Raw genomic sequence first — 22,928 nt, forward strand, 5'->3', positions numbered from 1 at the left:
AAGGACAGGGAAGCCTGGTGCCCTGCAGCTCATGGGGTTGCAGAGTCGGACATGATTGAATGACTGAACATCAACACTGACATATTAACATAGCTATTACATATATTCTAATATGTTACATATTATTGTAGATATTATATATTGTTTTTATATAATTTATTATTATGTAGGTTGGTGTGCTGAAGTCCATGGGGTCACAGTGACTCAGACATAACTTAGTGACTGAACAACAGCAACAGCAGTGTAAAAATCATATATAATTCTTTTTGTGCCTTATATGTAATTATGCTGCTGCTGCTGCTAAGTCACTTCAGTCGTGTCCGACTCTGTGTGACCCCAGAGACGGCAGCCGACCAGGCTCCCCCGTCCCTGGGATTCTCCAGGCAAGAACACTGGAGTGGGTTGCCATTTCCTTCTCCAATGCATGAAAGTGAAAAGTGAAAGGGAAGTCGCTCAGTTGTGTCCGACTCTTAGCGACCCCATGGACTGCAGCCTTCCAGGCTCCTCCATCCATGGGATTTCCCAGGCAAGAGTACTGGAGTGGGGTGCCATTGCCTTCTCCGATATGTAATTACATATATATATGTATATATATATATTATATCATATTATATAATTATGTAATAGATTTATTTTAGTATATTTAATATATTATCCTTTTTCATATGATTTCCAGAGGAAAAACACATTACTGTGTGTCTCTTCCATTCTCAGTTTTCTAACATTTCTACACTTCTGACATGAGATGTGTTGGGGGATATCCCCCAGCAAACAATTCTATACCAGCTGGGTGTTCTACAGCTCTCATATTGTCTACCTGGAGATAGCATCATATGCCAGAGGTTAAGGACTCAGTCCCACAAGACTGTCCCTCTCACTTCAGATGTCAATCGCAAGTCCAAGTTGTTACCTTTACTTCTGACCTGCTGACTGTAAATTGGAAGTGTCCATGACCCCCTTCTCAGATTCAATTAATTTTCTAGAGCAGCTCAAAGACTACAGGAGAAAATGTATTTACTAGATTACTGGTTTATTATAAAAGGATATAACTCAGGAATGGTCCAATGAAAGAGATGCATAAGGCAAAAGATGTGGGAAGGGGCACAGATTTTCCATGCTCTCTCTGGACACACCACTTTTCCTGCATCTTGGGATATTCAGCAACCTGGGAACTCTGAATCTGTTCATTTGGGTTTTTGTGGAGGCTTTATTACATAGGCATGGTGAAATAAATCTTTGGCCTTTGGTGACTGAACTCAATCTTCAGCCCGTCTTCTTTCACTGGGGGCTATGTGTGTGGGGCGGGGGTGGTTAAGGCTGAAAATTTCAAATCAAAGTTGTTTCTCCTGGCTACTAGCTCCTATCCTTAGGAGCTTTCCAAAAGTCACCTTATTAACATAATCTTAAATGTGATTGACAGGGATTTATTATGAATAACAAGACATCCATTTCACCTTTATGCCTTAAACCTATTTCAGGAACTGAGGAAAAAGACTAAATGTTATAGCAAAAAATGCACTTATGGCTCTTATACAGGAAATTACAAGAATTTTAGGGGCTATGTGGCCAAAGACCAAGTATATATTTTTATTATAAATAATAATATCACACTATTTCTGGCCTTCTTCATTGTTTGTAGATAAATATTTCCATCTGGTACCATTTTCCTTCTCCATTAAGCACTTTTACTAGTTATCGTAGTACATGTTGCCAGTAATAAATTATTTCAGCTTTTGTGTGTCTGAAAAATGTCTTTACTTTTGAAAGACTTTCTTATCAGATACAGAATTTTGCTTTACCATTTTACTTTCTTTCACAATGTTAAAAATGTTTCTCCACTGTCTTCTTACTTGCATCATTTCCCAGGAGAAAACTGATGTCATCATTTTCTTTATCCCTCTGTACATAACAAGCCTTTTACTCTGGGTGCTTTTAAGATTTTCTCGTTTTCACTGGTTTTAAACACTTCGATCATAATGTGCATAGGTGTAGTTTTCTTCTTTTTTCTTGTGCTTGGAATTAATTTATCTTCTTGGTTCTGTGGGTTTATAGTTCTATCAAATTTATAAATTTTCAGCCTTTTTTTCTTCAGTTTTTTTTTTCTGTCTCCTCCCCCTCTCCTCTCTTTCAGAGACTCCAATTATTCATTCGTTAGTTACTGGTCCCATGGCTCACTGATACTCTGTTCATTTTTTATAATTCATTTATAATTCTCCCTATTTCATTTTGGATAGGTTATGCCACCAAGTACATTAATCATTTCTTATGCAGTGTGTAATCATCCATTAATTCTATCCATCATTATTTGCATCCTAAAAATTTTAGCTTTCATCTTAACAATGTCTATTTGAGTCTTCTTCATATATTCCGTGTCTCTACTTAACTTTATGAACATATAGAATATGATTATAGTGTCTATTTAAATGACTGTGTCTGCTAAATCTAACATCTCAGCTTTTGATCAGTTCCAACTTTTAGTTTGATTTTTTCCATCAATAATTTTTGTTTATATTTTTATGCTTTTTGCATTCTCTGTCATTTGAAAGTAAATACTACCTGAAAATGAAAGATGAAAGTGTTAGTTGCTCAGTCATGTCTGAATCTTTGCAACCCCATGAATAGTAGTCCACCAGGTTTCTCCGTCCATGAAATTCTCCAGGCAAGAATATTGGAGTGGGTTGCCATGCCCTCCTCTAGAACCCAGGGATTGAACCCAGGTCTCTTGCATTGCAGGCAGAATCTTTACCATCTGAGCCATCAGGGAAGCCCCAAATACTACCTTGATCGTGTCAATTTTAACTTTTCAGTGTTAAATATGTTTGTATTCCTATAAATATTCTTGACAAAGTTCTGGGACATAATTAAGGTAGTTTCTCTTCTATAGTACTCTCTGCTGAAAATTCTAGCCAGCTAGGCCTCTCTGGATACTCAACTTCATGTTCTCAATGCAAGGAGTCCATCACTTTATCCTCAATTCTCTCTCCTTGCACCATAACCCAGAAAACCTCTCAAAGTAATAAACTGAGGCATCCTTTGAGTTCACCACACTTGTTCCCATTGCTGGACCTCTGGATCTCCAGTGTCTTAAAAACTGATGTTTCATATAGTTTGACACATCTTTTGGTTGTCTCAGCTTTGAGTGTAAATTTTGGTTTTTACTTCATATTGTCCATAGTAGAGATATGTGTAATTTCTTCTTATGTCATTTAAATTGAAGTATTTTATGTACAGTAATATGCACTGGCAACAAGTGCATTATATTCTGCTTTATCTACTTCTGCTTTATTGACTACACCAAAGCCTTTGACTTTGTGGATCACAACAAACTGGAAAACTCTTTAAAAGATGGGAATACCAGACCACCTGACCTGCCTCCTGAGAAATCTGTATGCAGGTCAAGAAGTAACAGTTAGAACTGGACATGGAAGAACAGACTGTTTTCAGATTGGGAAAGGAGTACGTCAAGGCTGTATATTGTCGTCCTGCTTATCTAACTTATATGCAGAGTACATCATGAGACATGCCAGGCTGGATGAAGCACAAGCTGGAATCAAGACTACTGGGAGAACTATCAATAACCTCAGATAGGCAGATGACACCACCCTTAGGAAAACTACCTTGATAGTGTCAATTTTAACTTTTTCAGTGCTAGATATGTTTGTATTCCTATAAATACTCTTGACAAAGTTCTGGGACATAATTAAGGTACCTGAAAATGGTTTGATATTCTTGGGTCATGCTTTGATTTGTGATTATACCACAGGACTGACATAGTGCTCATTCTAAGCCCAATGATTCCTCACTAATGATGCTACCATTCTGTATACTCTATCTTGTGTACCATGAATTTTGAAGGTTTTTTTTTAGTGTGGTTGGTGGGAATAGATATTATTTCTGGCCCTGCATCCCTCTGCCAGATACTGTTAGTTCTGATCCTTTTGGGTGATTCTCTATCTGGCCTTGGATACTTTCCTCACATGCATGTCTGATCAGTCTTCAGCTGAATGCTAAGGGGAATCTCAGTAGATATCTGTAGTTTGACTTCTGTGTAGTTACTCTTCTATAGTACTCTCTGCTGAAAATTCTAACTACCTAGGCCTCTCTGGATACTCAACTTCATGTTCTCAACATTCAAAAAACAATGATCATGGCATCTGGTCCCATAACTTCATGGTAAATAGATGGGGAAACAATGGAAACAGTGGACAGGCTTTATTTTCTTGGGCTCAAAAATCACTGCAGATGGTGACTGAAGCCATGAAGTTAAAAGACACTTGTTCCTTGGAAGAAAAGCTATGACCAACCCAGACAGCATATTAAAAAGCAGAGGCATTACTCTGCCGGCAACTGTCCATCTAGTCAAAGCTATTGTTTTTCCAGTAGTCATGTATGGATGTGAGAGTTGGACCACAAAGAAGGCTGAGTGCTGAATAACTGATGCTTTTGAACTGTGGTGTTGGGGAAGACTCTTGAGAGTCCCTTGAACTGCAAGGAGATCAAACCAGTCAATCCTAAAGGAAATCAGTCCTGAACATTCACTGGAAGGACTGATGCTGAAGCTGAAGCTCCAATACTTTGGCCACTTGATGCAAAGAGCCAATTCATTGGAAAAGACCCTGATGCTGGGAAAGACTGAAGGCAGGAGGAGAAGGGGATGACAGAGGATGAGATGGTTGGATGGTATCACCAACTCGATGGATATAGTTTGAGCAAGCTCAGGGAGTTGATGATGGACAGGGAGGCCTGGCATGCTGCAGCCCATGGGGTTGCAGAGTCAGACATGACTGAACTGACTGAATATGCACTACTCAGATGTATACAACTCAATTATCTACCAATCTGCGCAATCATTGTCCAGATCAAGTTATTAAAATTTTAAAGTATTCCTAGATTTCCCATTCCTCCTCCACTACTGTTTCATTGCAAGCCAGTCTCCTTGTTGCTAGGCTACAGCCATGAGAAGTCCATGTGATCTTTTTGCTGCCACACTTCAGCTATCAATTCCTGTCTTTTTTCTTCAAGTATTATCACTTCTGATTTTTCTTATAGCTACCACAGAACAGAGTAGATCTTTTTGTTTTACTTTTTAAAAATTGAGCTATAAAAATTGGACAGTTACATGTAAAAGAATGAAATTTGAACATTCCCTAACACCATGTGTCTTCCCTGTGGCTCAAGTGGAAAAGAATCTGCCTACAATGCACGAGACATAAAAGACACAGGTTTGATCCTTGGCTTTGGAAGATTCTCTGGAAGATGGAATGGCAGCTAACTCCAGTGTTCTTTCCTGGAGAATACCATGGACAGAGGAACTTGGCAGGCTACAGTCCATGGAGTCACAAACAGCTGGACACGACTGAAGTGATTTAGCCCTTAGCCCTAGCCCTAACACCATATACAGAAATAAACTTGAAATGGATACTGATCTAAATCTAAGACCAGATACTCCTAGAGGAAAGCATAAGCAGAGCAATTTTTGACATAAATTGCAGCAGTATTTTTTTTGGATCAGTCTCCTAGAGTCATTACACAAAAACAAAAATAAACAACCAGTACCTAATTAAACTTAAAATTTTTTGCACAGCAAAGACAACCGTAAACAAAACAAAAAACACACAGAATGGGAGAAAATAGTTGCAAATTATGTGATCAACAAGAGATTAATTTCCAAAATATACAAATAGCACTTACAACTGAATAAAAAAAAAACAATCCAAAAACTGGGCAGAAGTCCCAGATGGACATTTTTCCAAAGAAGACATACGAATTGCCAATGGGCACATGAAAAGATGCTCAACATTACTAATTATTAGAGAAATGCAAATCAAAACCATAATGAGGTATGGTAACTGATACCTCACATGAGTTACCAAAAAGTCTAAAAATAATAAATGCTGGTGTGGTTGTGGAGAAAAGGGAACACTCCTACACTGTTGGTGGGGATATAAATTGGTATGGCCACTACAGAGAATAGTATGGAGATTCCTTAAAAGACTAAAAATAGTTACCATATAATCCAGCAATCTCACTCCTGGGCATATATCCAAAGAAATTTCTAATTAGAAAAGATACATGCACCCCAGTGTTCATAGCAGCACTATTTACAATAGCCAAGACATGGAAGTGACCTAACTGTCCATTGACAGATGAATGGATAAAAGATTTGGTAGCTATATACAATGAAACATTTTCAGCCCTAAAAAAGAATGAAATAATATCATTTGCAGCAATGTGGATGTACCTAGAGATTATCACACTAAGTGAAATAAATCAGACAGAGAAAGATAAATACCATAAGGTATTATGTATATGTGGAATCTAAAAATACAAATGAGCTTATTTACAAAACAGAAATAGGCTCACAGACTTTGAAAACAAACTGATTTCTCAAAGGAAAAAGGGGGGAGGGTTAAATTTGGGATTAACAAATACAAACTACTATATATAAAGTATATAAATGACAAGGACCTATGGTATAGCACAGGGAACTATATTCAATATCTTGTAATAAACTATAAAGCAAAAGAATTTGAAAAACAATAGATATGTGTATGTATAACTGAATCCCTTTGCTATACACCTGAAACATTGCAAATCATCTCTACTTCAATTTAAAAAAATAAACATTTTAAAATGAAGTAAATATGCTAGTGGGAAAGAATAACAAAGAACAGAAAGAAGCCAACATAGGTGCACAATTGGAATTCACCCAGTTGGACAACTCTGGGAAATAGTAAATGCATCTTAGAGTTATATCAATTAAGGTGTAGGAAACTACTGTATTTAGCCACTCATTCCCATCACTTATTAGTTTTTCTAAGGGAAATATCTCTCTAACACTTTTGGCTTGCTCTGATTGAAAATAAGTTTACTTCTAGGAATTCCCTGGCAGTCCAGTGGTTAGGTCTCTATGCTTCCATTGCCAAGGGCCCAGGTTCAATCCCTGGTTGGTGAACTAAGATACCACACGCCATACAGAGTAGGGGAAAAAAGTACATGTACTCCTATCCTATAGCAAGAAACAAAATCAAAAGTTCCCTCAGACAGAAAGTTGAGAAGTTCAATAAGGGCAACCTTCATTGTAAAGACATGAGTGTGGACAGGATATGGGCAGGGCAACAGTATCTGCCACAGTGTTTATTTGACAGTGATTATGCTTCCCTTGTAGCTCAATCAGTAAAGAATCTGTCTTCCTGGGTCAGGAAGATCCCTTGGAGAAGGAAATGGCAACCCACACTAGTGTTCTTGCTTAGAGAATTCCATGGTCAGTGGACACTGGCAGGTTACAGTCCATGGGGCCTCAAGAGTCACACACGATTTACCAACTAAACCACCACAGTGATTATCTGAGGTATTTAATATCTTCAAATGTCAAATAAGACATGAGCATTAAAGAGTTAAGTGACAATATAAAGATTTTTTAAAGAACATATGAATCAATATAAAATAAAAACTACAGATCATTTACATTCAAAGACATGACAATCCTAAGTGGGAAATCAAAGTAATAAAAATAAAAAAAAAACACAGGATACTTTTTGATCAACCAACATAGTGGAAAATAAACTTTTGGGGAAAAAAATTAAAGTGTAATTGACATATAACACTATATTATAATAACGATATGATATTTGTATATATTACAAAATTATCACCACAATAAGCCTAGTCACCACATATAGTTACAAAAAATGTTTTTCTTATGATGAAGACTTTTATGTTTACTCTCTTGGCAACCTTCAAATATACAATCCAGTATTTTTAACTAACTATAGTTACCATCTGTACATTATATCCCCAAGATTCATTTATATTATAACTGAAAGTTTGTACCTTTTGACCCCCCTTCACCCATTTTGCCCACCTCTACCCTCTGCCTCTGGCAGCCACCAATCTGTGTTCTGAGTCTATGAGCTTGGTTTGTTTTTGCTTTATTTTTAATTTCATATATAAATGAGATCATATGATATTGTGTCTGACATTTCACTTAGCATAGAACCCCAAATTTCATCCATGCTGCTGCATATGGCAAGATTTCCTTCTTTTTTTGTAGCTGACTAGTAGTCCATGTATCTATTATCTTCTATTGATAGACATTATCTATCATCTTTACCTAGTCTTCCATTGATAGACATCAGGTTTCTCAAATATCTTGGCTATTGTAAATAATGCTACAATGAACGTGGGAATGCTTATATCTTTTCTAATTAGTGTTTTAGTTTTCTTTGGATAAATTTCCAGAAATGGAATTGCTGGATCATATGATAGTTCTATTTTTAGTTTTTGGAAGATCCTCCATACTGTTTTTTATTGTGGCTGCACCAATTTACATTCCCATCAACAGTGCACAAGAGTTCCTTTTCCTTTACATCCTTGCCAGCACATTTTGTCAAACAGTACTGAGCCTGAGTAGTCATGTTTTCCCAGCTTGACACCAAACCCACCTAATCCATTGATATGGTTCAGTCGCTAAGTCCTGTCCAACTCTTTGCAATCCCATGGACTGGAGTGTGCCAGGCTTCCCTGTCCTTCACTATCTCCCAGAGCTTGCTCAAACTCATGTCCATTGAGTCGGTGATGCCATCCAAACATCTCATCCTCTGTTGCCCCTTTTCCTTCTGCCCTCAATCTTTTCCAGCATTAGGGAATTTTCCAGTGGGTTAGCTCTTCACATCAGGTGGCCAAAGTATTGGAGCTTCAGCTTCAGCATCAGTACTTCCAGTGAACATTCAGGGTTGATTTCCTTTAGGATTGACTGGTTTAATCTTCGTGCTGTCCAAGGGACTCTCAAGAGTCTTCTCCAGCACCACAGTTTGAAAGCATCAGTTTTTCAGCACTCAGCCTTCTTTACGTTCCAACTCTCATCTCTTACCTCTCATTTAGCATGATGTACCCTGCATATAAGTTAAATAAGTAGGGTGACAATATATAGCCTTGATGTACTCCTTTCCCAGTTCGGAACTAGTCTGCTGTTCCATATCCTGTTCTGTTACTTCTTGGCCTGCATTCAGGTTTCTCAGGAGGCAGGTTAGGTAGTCTGGTATTCACATGTCTTTAAGAATTTTCCACATTTTTTTGTGATCCACACAAAGACTTTAGCATAGTCAATGAAGCAGAAATAGATGTTTGTTTTTTTTTTTCTGGAATTCCCTTGATTTTTCTATGATCCTTGCTTTTTCTATGTTGTCAATTTGATCTCTAGTTCCTCTGCCTTTTCTAAATCCTGCTTGTACACCCAGTCTGTTACCAGTTATTTATCATTCACATAGTAGAATATCAATAGCTGCTAGCAAAAGTGAATGATGCTAATAGAATTACAACCATTACTCCAATCAGGATGGTGGAGAAAAGTGGCAGGATGCTATAGAATAAGTAGTGGTTTACTTCCTATTTTTCATCTTTCCTGTCTAGACAGCAAGTCAAAAACTTTATTTTTAAATCAATGGTATTCTTTCCTGAGTTTATTTTTTCATCTGCCAATTACCAATTTTTCACATTTCCCAGGTAATAAAGGAATATTTCTTTTATTCTGTTCCCAACTAGTCTTCAGAAATTTCAGTCTTTGCCAAATTACTTTGAGAGAACCCAGGGAGATTTCTTCTGCCCCTCAGGTTTTCTCACCTTGTTTAGCATAAGAATTAGCTCAGAAGGCTCTCAGGCCTAATCTCATCCTCCCCACTCTTCCTCCTCCCACTCCTCCTCCCCCTCCCCCTCCTCCACTTTCTCCTTTTCTTATTTTTCTTCTGTTAATTTTTGTGTTTAGTATGAGGTAGGGGTCCAAATTCATTCTTTTTGATGTGGATATTCAATTTCTGAGGACAACTGAAAGGACTATTCTATCACTATAAACTGTCTTGTACTCTTGGTGTATTGATGATGAAAATTAATAGACCTAATGATGAAAATCAATAGACCAATTACAAGAGTTTATTTCTGGACTCTCCACTTTATTCCATTTATCTATATGTCTCTTTTTATGCCAATACCACAATGTCTTGATTGCTTTAGCTTTGTAGAAAATCTTAAAATCAGGCAGTCTATGTCCTTCAATTTTGACAATAAAGATTGTTTTAGCCGTTATCAGTCCTATGAATTTTATGGCTAACTTGCTAATTTCTAAAAAAAAAAATGTAGGATTTGACAAGGGACTGCATTGAATTTGTAGATTAATTTGGAGAGCATTTCCATCTAAACAATACTAAGTCTTCTGATTCATGAATATGTGATTTCTTTCCCTTTATATAGGTCTTCTTGAATTACTTTTAATAATGTTTTCTAGCCTAAGAGTAAGCTTTTAAAACTTCTTTTATTAAATTTACTCCTAATTATGTTTATGTTTCCTAATTCTGTGGTAACTGGAATCACTTCCTTGGTTTCATTTTTGGATTGTTTAATGCTAATGTATAAAAATATAATTGAGTTTTGTATATTGATCTTATACTTTACAAACTTGTTAAACTCATTTATTAGTTCTAATAGGGTTTCTTTTGGAGATTCTTAGGATTTTCCCTAAATGAGATCATGTCTTCTGCAAATAGAGATAGTTTTACCTATTCTTTTCAATCAAGATTTGCTTTTTTAATCTTGTTGCATAACTGCCCTCTCTAGAACCTCTAGCACAATGCTCTAGTACAGTGTTTAAAAAATGTGGATGTGTCTATCATTGCCTTATTGTTTATCTTAGGAAGAAAGCATGCAGTCTTTAATTATTAAGTATGATAATAGCTGTGCATTTCTCACAGAAGACCTTTATAAGATTGAAGAAGTTCTGCCCAATTTCTAGTTTGGCTTTTTAAAAAAAAAATCTTGAAGGAGGATTGAATTTTGTCAAATGCTGTTTCTGTGTCTATTCAAATAAGTCATGATTTTTGTCTTTTATTCTATTGATATGGTGACTTTTTAAAATAGATTTTATGATTTTGTACCAACTTTACATTTTATAGGATATATTCTACTTGGTCATAATATGATCCCTTATATATGCTGGTAGGTTTGTTTTGGTAGTACATTTTTTTTGAGGATTTTTGTGTAAAAACATGTAGTTTTCTTTTCTTGTCATTCCTTTGTCTGCTTTTGTTAGTAGGAAAATATTGGCCTTGTAGAATTTGGGAAATATTTCTCTTTTTCTATTTTCTGTAATAGTTTGAAAAGAATTATTATTGATTCTAATTAATCATTTAAAAGTTTGGTAGAATTCATCAGTGAATCTGAAGGTGTATTTTTTCTTGTAGGAAGTTTTTTAAATTGCAAATTCAATCTCTATAGTTGTTATGGGTTTATTTTGATTCTCCACTTCTTCTTATTTAGTTTAGATAGTTTAATTCTTTCTAGGAATTTGTCCATTTCATCTAAGTATTATAATTTATTGGCAACAGTTACTAATAACATTCTCTTATATACTTTCTTGTTTCTTTACTGTCAAAGTAACACCCACTATCTCATTCCTTTAGTAATTTGAGTTTTCTGCCTTTTTTCTCTTGGTCCTTCCAGCTAAAGAGTTACAAATTTTGTTGGTCTTTTCAGATAATTGATATTTTTTGTTCTCTTGATTTTCAATTTGTTGTTTTATGGCCTAGCGTAATTGTCTAACCTGGAGAATGTTCTGTGTGTATCAGTCAAGAATATCTATTCTGCCTTTTTAAGTGGAGTGTTCTATAGATGTCTATTAAGTTTGTGTTCTTTATAGTGTTGTTCAAGTCTTCTAATTCCTTGTTGATCTTCTGCTTTATTGTTCTGAATATCCTGAAAGTAGAGTGTTAAAGTTTCCAACTATTATTGTTGAATTCTCCATCAGTTCAGTTCAGTTGCTCAGTCGCGTATGACTCTTTGTGACCCCATGGACTGCAGCATGCCAGGCTTCCCTGTCTTTCTCCATGAAAGAAAAGAAAGTGAAGTCGCTCACTCGTGTCCGACTCTTTGTGACCCCATGGACAGTAGCCTATCACGTTCCTCCGTCCATGGGATTTTCCAGGCAAGAGTACTGTAGTGCGTTGCCATTTCCTTCTCCAGAGGATCTTCCCAACCCAGGGGTTTAACCTGGGTCTCCTGCATCATAGGCAGAGGCTTTACCATTTGAGCCACCAGGGAGGACGTCTTTCTCCATAACTCTCTTCAATTCTACAACTTTCTCCTTCTTTCATTTAATGCTCTGCATTGAGGTGTATATATATTCACAAATTTAATACCTTACAGAAATACTCTTTTATCATTTTAAATGTTTTTCTTTATGCATAGTAAACATTTTTGTTTTAAAGTCTATTTTTTTCTAATATTATTGTAGCCACTTCAGCTTTTATACTTAATAGTGAAAAGCTGTGTGCTTTCTCCCTAATTTCTGCAAAGAGGCTATTCTCACCACTTTTATTCAATATTGTATTGTAAGTCCTAAACAGTGCAATTATGCATAAAAAAGAAATAAAATTTACATTGATTGGAAAGAGGAATAAAAAGATTCCTTATTTTCAGAAAACATAATTGTCTAGAAAAAATTGCCAGGAATCTACAAAACCAAAACTCCTAGAAGTATCAAGTGAATTTAACAAAAACTCAGGATATAGGTCAGCACATAATAGTGAAATTTAAAAAAAATTGTACTAGCTCCAACATTTAAGCAAAATTGAAGAAACAATACAATTTATGATAACTCAAAAAGGAAAACTGTTAGGTGTGAATTTAACAACAAAATAAACAGAATCTGCATCTGCAGGTTGAAAACTGAGACACTGATTAAAGGAAGCTAAGAAGATATAAAGAAATGGAGATGATCTAGTGCTCATAGATTTGTAGAGTCCTATTAATAAGATAACAGTTATCCCAACTTATTCTATAGATTTAACATAACTTCAATCAAAATCACAACAGGATTATAGGTAGTTATAGAAAAGCTGATTCCATAATTTATAGGGAAAGTCAAAGCAATTAGAATCATCAAACCAATTTTGAAAAAGAAAAATATATTTGGAGGAATCACACTACTTGAGATTAAGATTTACTTTAAAACTACAGTTATTAGAGGGACTTACCAGGTGGCTCAGTGGTAAAGAATCTGCCCACCAATGCAGAAGATGCAGGAAACTTGGGTTTGATCCCTTGGTTGGGAAGACCCCCTGGAGGAGGAAATGGCACCCCACTCCAGTATTCTTGCCTGGAAAATCCCATGGACAAAGGAGGCTGGCAGGCTACAGTGAATAGGGTTGAAAAGAGTTGGACACAACTGAGTGACTAAGCACACATACAGAGTTATCAGGACAGTATGATATTGGTGAAGGAGTAACACACAGATCAGTGAAAAATAATAGAGCATTCAGAAATAGACCAATACAAATACAATGAATTGATTTTTAAAGCAAAGATACAGATTCAATGGAGAAACAATTGTCCTTTTAACAAATGATATGCATACTAAAATCACTAAGAGATTCTACTACATATCTGTTAGAATAGCAAATGTAAAAGTAGTATAAACAATACCAAGTGCTGGCAAAGATGTAGAGCAATTGTAACTCACACATTGCTGGTGGGAACACAAAATATAGTCACTTTGGAAAACATTTTGGCAGTTTCTTATAAACATCTATACATCATAACCATTTATAAGCGATCTTATTCCTAGGCATTTCTTTTGAGAAATTAAAATTTATGTTCACCCAAAAGACTGATATGAATGTTATAGCTGCTTAATTCATCATCTTCAAAAGTGGAAACTACCCAAATATTTTTCAGTTGGTGAATAGGTAAACAATTTGCAACACATCCATATGATGAAATGCCCTTCATAAATAAAGACTAATGAATGGTTGATATATGCATCAACTTGAATGAATCTCAAAGGTGTTATCTGAAGCAAAAAAAAAAAAAAAAAAAACACGCCTGTCTCAAAAGGTTACATATTCTATACTTCCATGTGGGAAGGAAGGAGTGACTTAGGGTATCATAGGAAAGGAGTGGGAAGGCTGTGTGACTTAGGGTATCATAGGAAATTTTGAGAATTATGGGATTATTCTGTATCCTGACTGTGGTTTGGTTACATGATCTATTCTGTACATACCATAAAAAGTAATTTAATGTATGTAATTTTAAAAAATCTTTTTATTTTATTTTGGAGTATAGCTGAATAACAAACAATGGTGTGATGGTTTCAGCAGAAAAATTACTATATGTAATTTTTTTAAATGACAATTGTCTATGTACCAAGGTGAAATTAATGCCCATAAAATATAGTTAAATGAAAAAATAATGGTGCAAAATAATCTGTATCACATGTGTTGTTTGGTAAAATGTAAATATATATGTGTGTGTGTGTGTGTTTATTTGCATATGTATAACATATCTTTGGAAGAATAATTAAGAAATTCACTAGGTAGCTAAGGGCCAGGTATAAGATGGAGAGTTGGACTTCCCTGGTAGTTCAGTGGTAAAGAAACAGCCTACTGATACAGGTGACATGAGTTAGATTCCTGGTCCAGGAAGATGCCACAAGCCACAGGGCAACAAAGCCCAATTGCCACAACGATGAGTCTGCACGACTAGAACCCACAAGCCACAATTACTGAGCCCATGTGCTCCATCTACTGAAGCCCATGCTCCACAACAAGAGGAGCCACCACAATAAGAAGCCCACTGTGTACAACTAGAGAAAGCCCATGCACAGCAATGAAGACCTAGTGTAGTCAAATTTAAATAAATAAATAGATGGAGAGTTTTTATCATATATCATTTTGTCTCTTTTATGGCAATTTAAAATTGTTCTTTATATCTTTATTAAAGTATATGATATATAGAAAATAATACATCTAATATATTTCCCATTCTAAACAATAGAATGGGGAAGACTAGCGATCTCAAGAAATTTAGAGATAGCAAGGGAACGTTTCATGCAAAGATGGGCACAATAAAGGACAGAAACAGTATGGACCTAACAGAAGCAGATGCAAAAAAGACCTTAATGACCCAGATAACCACGATGGTGTGATCACTCACCTACAGCCAGACATCCTGGAGTGTGAATCAAGTGGGCCTTAGGAAACATCACTACGAACAAAGCTAGTGGAGGTGATGGAATTTCAGATAAGCTATTTCAAATCCTCAAAGATGATGCTGTTAAAGTGTTGCACACAATATGACGGCAAATTTGAAAACCTGAGCAGTGGCCACAGGACTGGAAAAGGTCAGTTTTCATTGCAATCCCAAAGAAAGGTAATGCCAAAAATGTTTCAAATTACCACACAGTTGCACTCATTTCACACACTAACAAAGTAATGCTCAAAATTCTCCAAGCTAGGCTTCACCAACACGTGAACCGAGAACTTCCAGATGTTCAAGCTGGTTTTAGAAAAGACAGAGTAACCAGAGATCAAATTGCCAACATCCGTGGGATCATCAAAAAACAAGAGAATTCCATAAAAACATCTACTTCTGCTTCATTGACTAGGCTAAAGCTTTTGACTGTGTGGATCACAACAAACTGTGGAAAATTCTTTAGGAGATGTAAATACCAGACCACCTTAGCTGCCTCCTGAGAAACTTGTATGCAGGTCAAGAAGAAACAGTTAGAACCAGACATGGAACAACAGACTGGTTCCAAATTGGGAAAGGAGTATGTCAAGGCTGTATATTGTCACTCTGCTTATTTAACTTTTACGCAGAGTACATCACATGAAATGCCAGGCTGGATAAAGCACAAGCTGGAATCAAGATTGCCAGGAGAAATATCAATAACCTCAGATACACAGATGACACCACTCTTATGGCAGAGATGAAGAGGAACTAAAGAGCCTCTTGGTGAAGGTGAAAGAGGAGAGTGAAAAAGTTGGATTAAAACTCAACATTCAAAAAGCTAAGATCATGGCATCTGGTCCCATCACTTCATGGTAAATAGATGGGGAAACAGTGAGAGACTTTATTTTTGGGGGCTCCAAAATCACTGCAGATGGTGACTGCAGCCATGAAATTAAAAGACACTTGCTCTGTGGAAGAAAAGCTATGATAAATCTAGACAGAGTATTAAAAAGCAGAAACATTACTTTGCCATAAAGTTCTGGATAGTCAAAGCTATAGCTTTTTCTGGTAGTCATTTATGGATGTGAGAGTTGGACCAAAGAAGCCTGAGCGCCAAAGAATTGATGCTTCTGAGCTGTAGTGTTGGTGAAGACTTTTGAGAGTCCCTTGGACTGCAAGGAGATCAAACCAGTGTATCAATCCTAAATGTTAATTGGAAGGACTGATGCTGAAACTCCAAAACTTCGGCCACCTGATGCAAAGAGCTGACTCATTATAAAAGACCCCGATGCTGGGAAAGATTGAAGGCAGGAGGAGAAGGGGACGACAGAGTACAAGATGGTTGGGTGGCATCACCCACTCAATGGACATGTGTTTGAGCAAACTCTGGGAACGGTGAAGGACAGGGAAGCCTGATATGCTGCAGTCCATGGAGTTGCAAAGACTGAGCAACTGAACTAATTTCATTTGATTCCTCTACAAATTTAAGTGTATGCATTTTTCCTTATTGTACTTTTTACTCTCACTGTGCTTCTGTTATTTTAGTGGTAACTTCTGAATATTTCTTAATTATTTAACAATGTCTGAACTTCAAAAATATATTAACTTCTCTACCAAACAATTTTATTCTGATCTCTATCTCTTCCTGAGTTGTATGATATTTTTGTTTAGAATCTTTGAATCACCATTTTTTCAACCCACCACTCAATATGATTTTGTTTTTAATACACACCATGTTTTTTAAACTGACATCCATGTTTATCATTTTATTTACTCTTAATTCCTTTTAGCTTTTTAGACTGTCCTTCTGGTATCATTTTCCATATCCTGGAGTGCAGTAGTTTTCTGTCTTCTCTGTCCATCAGAAACACTCTAAGGAGCTTTAAAAATATACATAAATGCCTGACCTCACTCCTAAGCTTTAGATTAACATTAGCTGGGATGGGGATCAGGGATTGGCATTTTAAAAAGAAGAAAGATGGAAGCTCTCCTAGTTATTTTAATGGGCATCCTGAGTTGAGAACTACTGCTTTATAAAGTCCATACTTATGTTGTTTATTGCTTGTCTTCCTCATAAAAATGTAAATTACAACAGTGAAAGAACTTTTTCCCACTCTTTTATTTATGCTTTTATCTCTACTGCCTGGAACAGTGGCAATCACATGATAGTTGACCACCAAATGTTTGTTGAGTGAATGAAAGTACTAAGAATAGTATACATGGCAGAAGCAGAGAAGGGGAGCAGTTGTCTGGTTTTGTTTAAGGTGTGAAACAAAGCATCAGCAAGGTTTTGAGCTGACTTTTGAAAGATGAATATGAGTTAGCAGAGTGTGAAAGCACAGAAATATGAGATCTTAGTGCACTTTCCAAATTATAAGCAGCTGCATGAGACTTGGATTTAGGGAGAAGCTGTGTGATGAGAGATGGAGTGAGAGAGAGACAGAGTTAGACTGTCAAGACTTTTGTATATCATGGTTGGCATTTGGGGGAGAGACATGGAAGGTCTGAGCTAAGTGATCCTGATAAATGAGAAGTGGATGAAGTCTGTAAATGTCCAGTGAGTTCTCCTATAATGGCAACCTTCTCCCTCTTCACTATGTAATGTAACCCCGATAGTACATTCCTATCTCACTTTATTGTTGTTCAGTGTCTGTCTCTTTTTTGACCCCCATGAACTGGAGCCTTCCAGGCTCCTCTGTCCATGGGATTTCCCAGGAAAAAATACTGGAGAAGGTTGTCATTTCCTTCTTCAGGGCATCTTCCCAACCCAGGAATCAAACCCTCATCTCCTGCATTGGCAGGCAGGGTTCTTTACCACTGAGCCACCAGGGAAGCCCCGCTATTCCACTTACTTGGTTTATTTCTACACAGTACTTGTCACCTTTTAGCATATATTTCTAAAATATTTTATTATTTATGACACAAGAATGAAAGTTCTGTTAGAGCATAAATTTTGCCCATTTTAGTCACAGTTCTATCCTCAGGGCCTGGTGCATATTAATTAAATTTTTTGAATTAAATAATCAAAATTTTGATTGCAGAGGGCACCAAGGAAAATGCTCAGGTTTCACTGCCTCTGGATTTATAATAATCCATTGTGTTTTTCTTTCCAGCTCAATTCCAAACACAATTAATTCTTAATATAAACCCCCTCATTTTCTGTATTTGGTCACTGATTACCACAACAGCCTCTAAACCAACCTCTCTGCCTCAAGGTTGCACTTGCTGCTGGTTAGTCGCTCAGTCATGTCCTACTCTTTGCAACCCATGTACTGCAGCATGCCAGGCTTTTTTATCCTTCACTATCTCCCAGAGTTTACTCAAACTCAGGTCCATTGAGTCAGTGATGCCATCCAACCTTCTCTTCCTGTCATCCCTATCTCCTCATGCCTTCAATTTTTCCCAGCATGAGGGTCTTTTCCAGTGAATCAGCTCTTCGCATCATGTGGCTGAATTATTGGAGCTTCAGCCTCAGCATCAGTCCTTCCAATGAATATTTAGGGTTGTCCCTTAGGATTGACTGGTTTGATCTCTTTGCTGTCCAAAGGACTGTCAAAAGTCTTCTCCAGCACCAAAGCTTGAAAGCATCAATTCTTCAGTGCTCAAACTTCTTTATGGTTCAACTCGCCCATCCATATATGACTACTGGAAAAACCAGACAGATGTTTTTGTCAGCAAAGTGATGTATTTGCTTTTAACATGCCGTCTAGGTAAGTTATAGCTTTTCTTCCAAGGAGCAACTGTCTTAATTTCATGGCTGCAGTCACCATCTGCAGTGATTCTGGAGCCCAAGAAAATAAAGTCTGCCAGTGTTTCCATTTTTCCCCCTATCTATTTGCCATGAAGTTATGAGACCAGATGCCATGATCTTAGGTTTTTGAATGTAAAGTTTTAAGCCAGCTTTTTCACGCTCCTCTTTCACCTTCATCAAGAGGCTTTTTAGTTCCTCTTCACTTTCTGCCATTAGGGTGGTGTCATCTGCCTATCTGAGGTTATTGATATTTCTTCAGGCAATGTTGATTCGAGCTTGAGCTCAATCAGTCTTGCATTTCCCATGATGTACTCTGCATATAAATTAAATAAACAGGGTGACAATATAGAGCCTTGATGTACTCCTTTGCAATTTTCAACAAGTTTGCACTAGTACAACCCATTTTCTATATTTTGATTTGAAACATTACTACATTTTTTCTTACTTAAAATTGTCTTTGATTTTCTGTTTTCCTCATAATTAAGCTCAAACTCCATAACATGGCATGCAAGTTTCATCCTTGTCTTCTCTCTTACATTCAGCCTTCATCTCTCATCACTGCTTCTTTCACACTATACTTCAAATCCACTATCTTTCTTCCTTTCCATTCATCCATTACATCATTTATTCAACATTAAACAAGTCTTCATTGAGTACCCTCTAATATATAAGGAGTATTTTAGATTTTAATTATTCACCAGTCGATGGAGTAGCCATAGTTTCAACACTGTCTTCTCTTCATCTATTATTATTGTCACATTATAGTGCTACTGGTTCTTTATGTGTTCATTTCCCTCATTGATTGGAGGGTCTTGAAATTCAGGATTATATCTTAATCTTCTTCATATGGACAATATCAGAAACAGAACCTTACACCAAGTGGTTGTTCAAAATCTGTTAGTTGAATGACAAAACATGAGTCAAATGCTGAAATGAACTATACAAATACTAGCAAAAGTAAAGACCTTGTGCTAGCCTTTGTCATTGCCCTGACCACATTTTGGTCACTTATTCATTCCACAAGCATCTATAATCACCTATTTTATGCTAGACTCTTCTGTGTTTAAATGTTGCTTAGCCCCTAGGCTGTGGGCTTCTAGTGCCATGTCTCTGGGTCTAGCATAGTATTTGGTACACTTGAGAACTGGCTGAAAATAACCACAAAAGAGAACTGGGGTACAGATTTTGGCCCTAGAGGAGTTTTCTGGAGGTAACAGCAATAGGTAACTCAATATTGAACTTTTAACCAAAGTAATGCTTATTCTTACTATTGAAACTTTTTGTCAATTATCATTGTCTTCATTTGGGTGGGTGGGAGTATAAAAATACACAAGAATGCTTTCTAAATGAGTTCACTTTCTTTTGCAAATTTTAAGTATGGAATGTTACTCTCTAGATACCATTCCAAGACAGAAATGATTCAGATTTAAGACTTTTTAAAGATCTTGAAATTTTTTTTAAATTTAAATTTATTTATTTTAATTGGAGGCTGATTACTCTACATCTTGAAAATTTTATACTAGTAATTAAAATGAACTTATTTTTTAATTCCAGAAAGCAGTTAATCAGTATGATAAATATGTAACTTTAGACATCCGAGAGTTAAGGAAGTAACAGTACTTGAACGTCTGAATCAGCAAGGCGAGGTGACAAATAGGATACATAGAGTTTGGCAGAGATGCTACAGTTCCTGGGATGATTAGGGCTAGTAGGATTTGTAAAATGTTACTGATTCCTTCTTCCAGAGATTCTACGTCACTATCCAGGTGCGCATCTGGTGAGAGAGCCATTGAGATACAGTATTTCAAAAGCTTGCTAGAAAGGCACAGGAAGTTGTCTGGAGTGAAGGCGGAGGTGGGGCGGGGAGTGATGGGGGCGGGGGTGAGGGTGTGGCGTCCTGGGCAAAAGCTTCCGCCAAACAAAAGAAATTAGCACTTCCGGTCACGCCTTCATCTTGTCGCGGCGTTCTTCACCAAGGTGAGTGTAAAGAAAGGGACTGATAATTTTCACAAGTGAGTCCCCAAACACTTCAGGAACGCTTTCCTCTTTGTTTCACCACGAGGTGGAAATAATTCATCTCCAGGGTACATTGAAGGATATTTCTGACGCTTGTGGTTCTGATCTCTATCTCCACTCTCACTCCTCAGGAGATGGCTGGCCGTCATCCCCTCCTTCTGACTCTTATGGTCCTTTTATCCCTGATTATTCTTCACTTCACCTCTTAATCTCGAATCCTCTTCCCGGTCTTTATGAACTTGGGTCATTCCCTGTACCATCGATTTCTTTCCTACCTCTTACTCCCACCTTCCACCCCGCCCTCTTCTTAGCTTCAGAACTTTTGCTACCCTCTTCCCCGACTCTGGCTTCCCTGATGGCTCAGACAGTAAAGTGTCTACCTGCAATGCGGAAGACCTAGGTTCGATCCCTGGGTCGGGAAGATCCGCTGGAGAAGGAAATGGCAATCCACTCCAGTACTCTTGCCTGGAATATCCCATGGACGGAGGAGCCTGGTAAGCTACAGTCCATGGGGTCGCAAAGAGTCGGAAACGGCTGAGAGACTTCTCTTTCTTTCTTTCCCCTAGTCTGAGCCTACCTTCTTCCCTTTTTTTCCCTTTAGACCCCAGTATTTTACTCCCCTGAAGACTTCTGATTCTCTTTGGTCCTACTTCTGCGGAGGACAGTGAATTATTTATTAATACTTTATAAAATCAGGTGTAACTTCAATTTCAAGGGCAAGGCTGTTTTTGTTGTTTTTAAAAATAAGCAAAGGAGCAGAAATTTTTAGAGCTCTCAGAGACGTAGGAACTTGTTCAGATTATGTACTTGTATTTATTTATTACCCTAAACGAAATAACATATCAGATATTGCACTGGTTTCAGCCTATGACATAAAAAAATTTTGGTATACAACTGAATCTCCAAATTTTGAGTGACAAACATAGTGAGTTTTGCTTATAACTTGGTGTCAGCTTTAGAGGATGGAAGCTTTCCTATCTTCAGAATTTCTCACAGGGCAGAAATGGTTGACAGATATGACATCCAATCACAAATTTATTAATTCATGTGAGTTGGGTTTATTATGTAAATCTTTTCCTGTTGTTCAGTAGCAACATTGAAGAGCAAGTTGACAGATTTTTCAGACAAAGATTTTTTTTTAGGAGCTATGCATGTATTATCTATTTGGTGTAGCAACATTGAAGAACAAGTTGACAGATTTTTCAGACAAAGATTTTTTTTTTTGGAGCTATGCATGTATTATCTATTTGGTGCAATATGAATTTTGTCTTTTTCATTTGTTGCAATGTGAATTTACGTTTTTGCACCATTTATCATGTCTAAACTGTCTTGCAAGACTGTTCATTAATTATCACAATTTATTATTTCAATTCCAAGAGAGAGAAAAGTAAATTTATAATGAGGGTGACGGGTATTTCAGGTTATAAAACGGAATTTAACTAGCAGTCTCCTTGAACAAGCAACTTATTCCCTCTTCTGTAAGGTGTTAGACTTGCCAAAATAAGGGATGATTAAGTATAGTTGAGAGACAATGAGTGAATATATAATAAATATATAATAGGTTGTGATAGAGAGGGTTGTACTATGTTAGATAGGAAAGGCAGAAAGGCCTCCCTGGTATTGTGACATTTGAGCAGAAATCTAAAGGAAAAGAGGGCACAGACTATACATATATGAGTGGGAAGCCAGGATATATTTATGACAGTGGCTTTGCATTTTTTGGTCATTTTGCTTCCAACATTCACTCTTCTTCCCTCTGCCTGTGGTCACTAGCCAATGGCAACCCATTCCAGTATCCTTACCTGAAAAATCTCATGGACAGAAGAGCCTGGTGGGCTGCAGTCCATGGGGTCTCAAAGAGTCGGGCACGACTGGGTGACTAATAGTTACTGCCTACTCGAATGATCTAATCTGTCCATGTAAGTTCCCCATATTGTCTTTCTCCTGGCTAGCTTGTTGCTACCATTTAGGTGAACTGTCAGTTACCAGCCCCTCTGGGAAGACACATCTGCCTCTATCCTGACCTCTTCCTCAATGTGTTAATTTGTGGTGCATTGTATGCTATCCTACAGCATATTTGCTTTCCTCTCTCACTGCTCTTTTCACTGCGTGTTCATAATGTTGCCCATAAATGTTTGGTGTGGTAAATTGAAATGAATTTAGT

The 22,928-nt window shown here is 37.0% G+C and overlaps 1 protein-coding gene across 3 annotated transcripts in view; it reads left to right on the forward strand.

The window, feature by feature from the left end:
• Positions 1–20,659: 20,659 nt before the first annotated feature.
• The window catches only part of MAGED1 (MAGE family member D1), an 85,794-nt gene continuing 83,525 nt past the window's right edge, over positions 20,660–22,928 (forward strand). The window contains exon 1 of one of the 3 annotated variants that reach the window (XM_040265991.1): positions 20,660–20,725. The gene's annotated coding sequence lies outside the window, so the exon portion shown is untranslated. The remainder of the gene's footprint in view (positions 20,726–22,928) is intronic. The other 2 variants (XM_040265992.1, XM_040265993.1) reach the window with 2 other exon arrangements.

This window comes from Oryx dammah, unplaced genomic scaffold (genome assembly GCF_014754425.2).
Source record: "Oryx dammah isolate SB20612 unplaced genomic scaffold, SCBI_Odam_1.1 HiC_scaffold_23, whole genome shotgun sequence".
Classification (NCBI taxonomy): Eukaryota; Metazoa; Chordata; class Mammalia; order Artiodactyla; family Bovidae; genus Oryx; species Oryx dammah.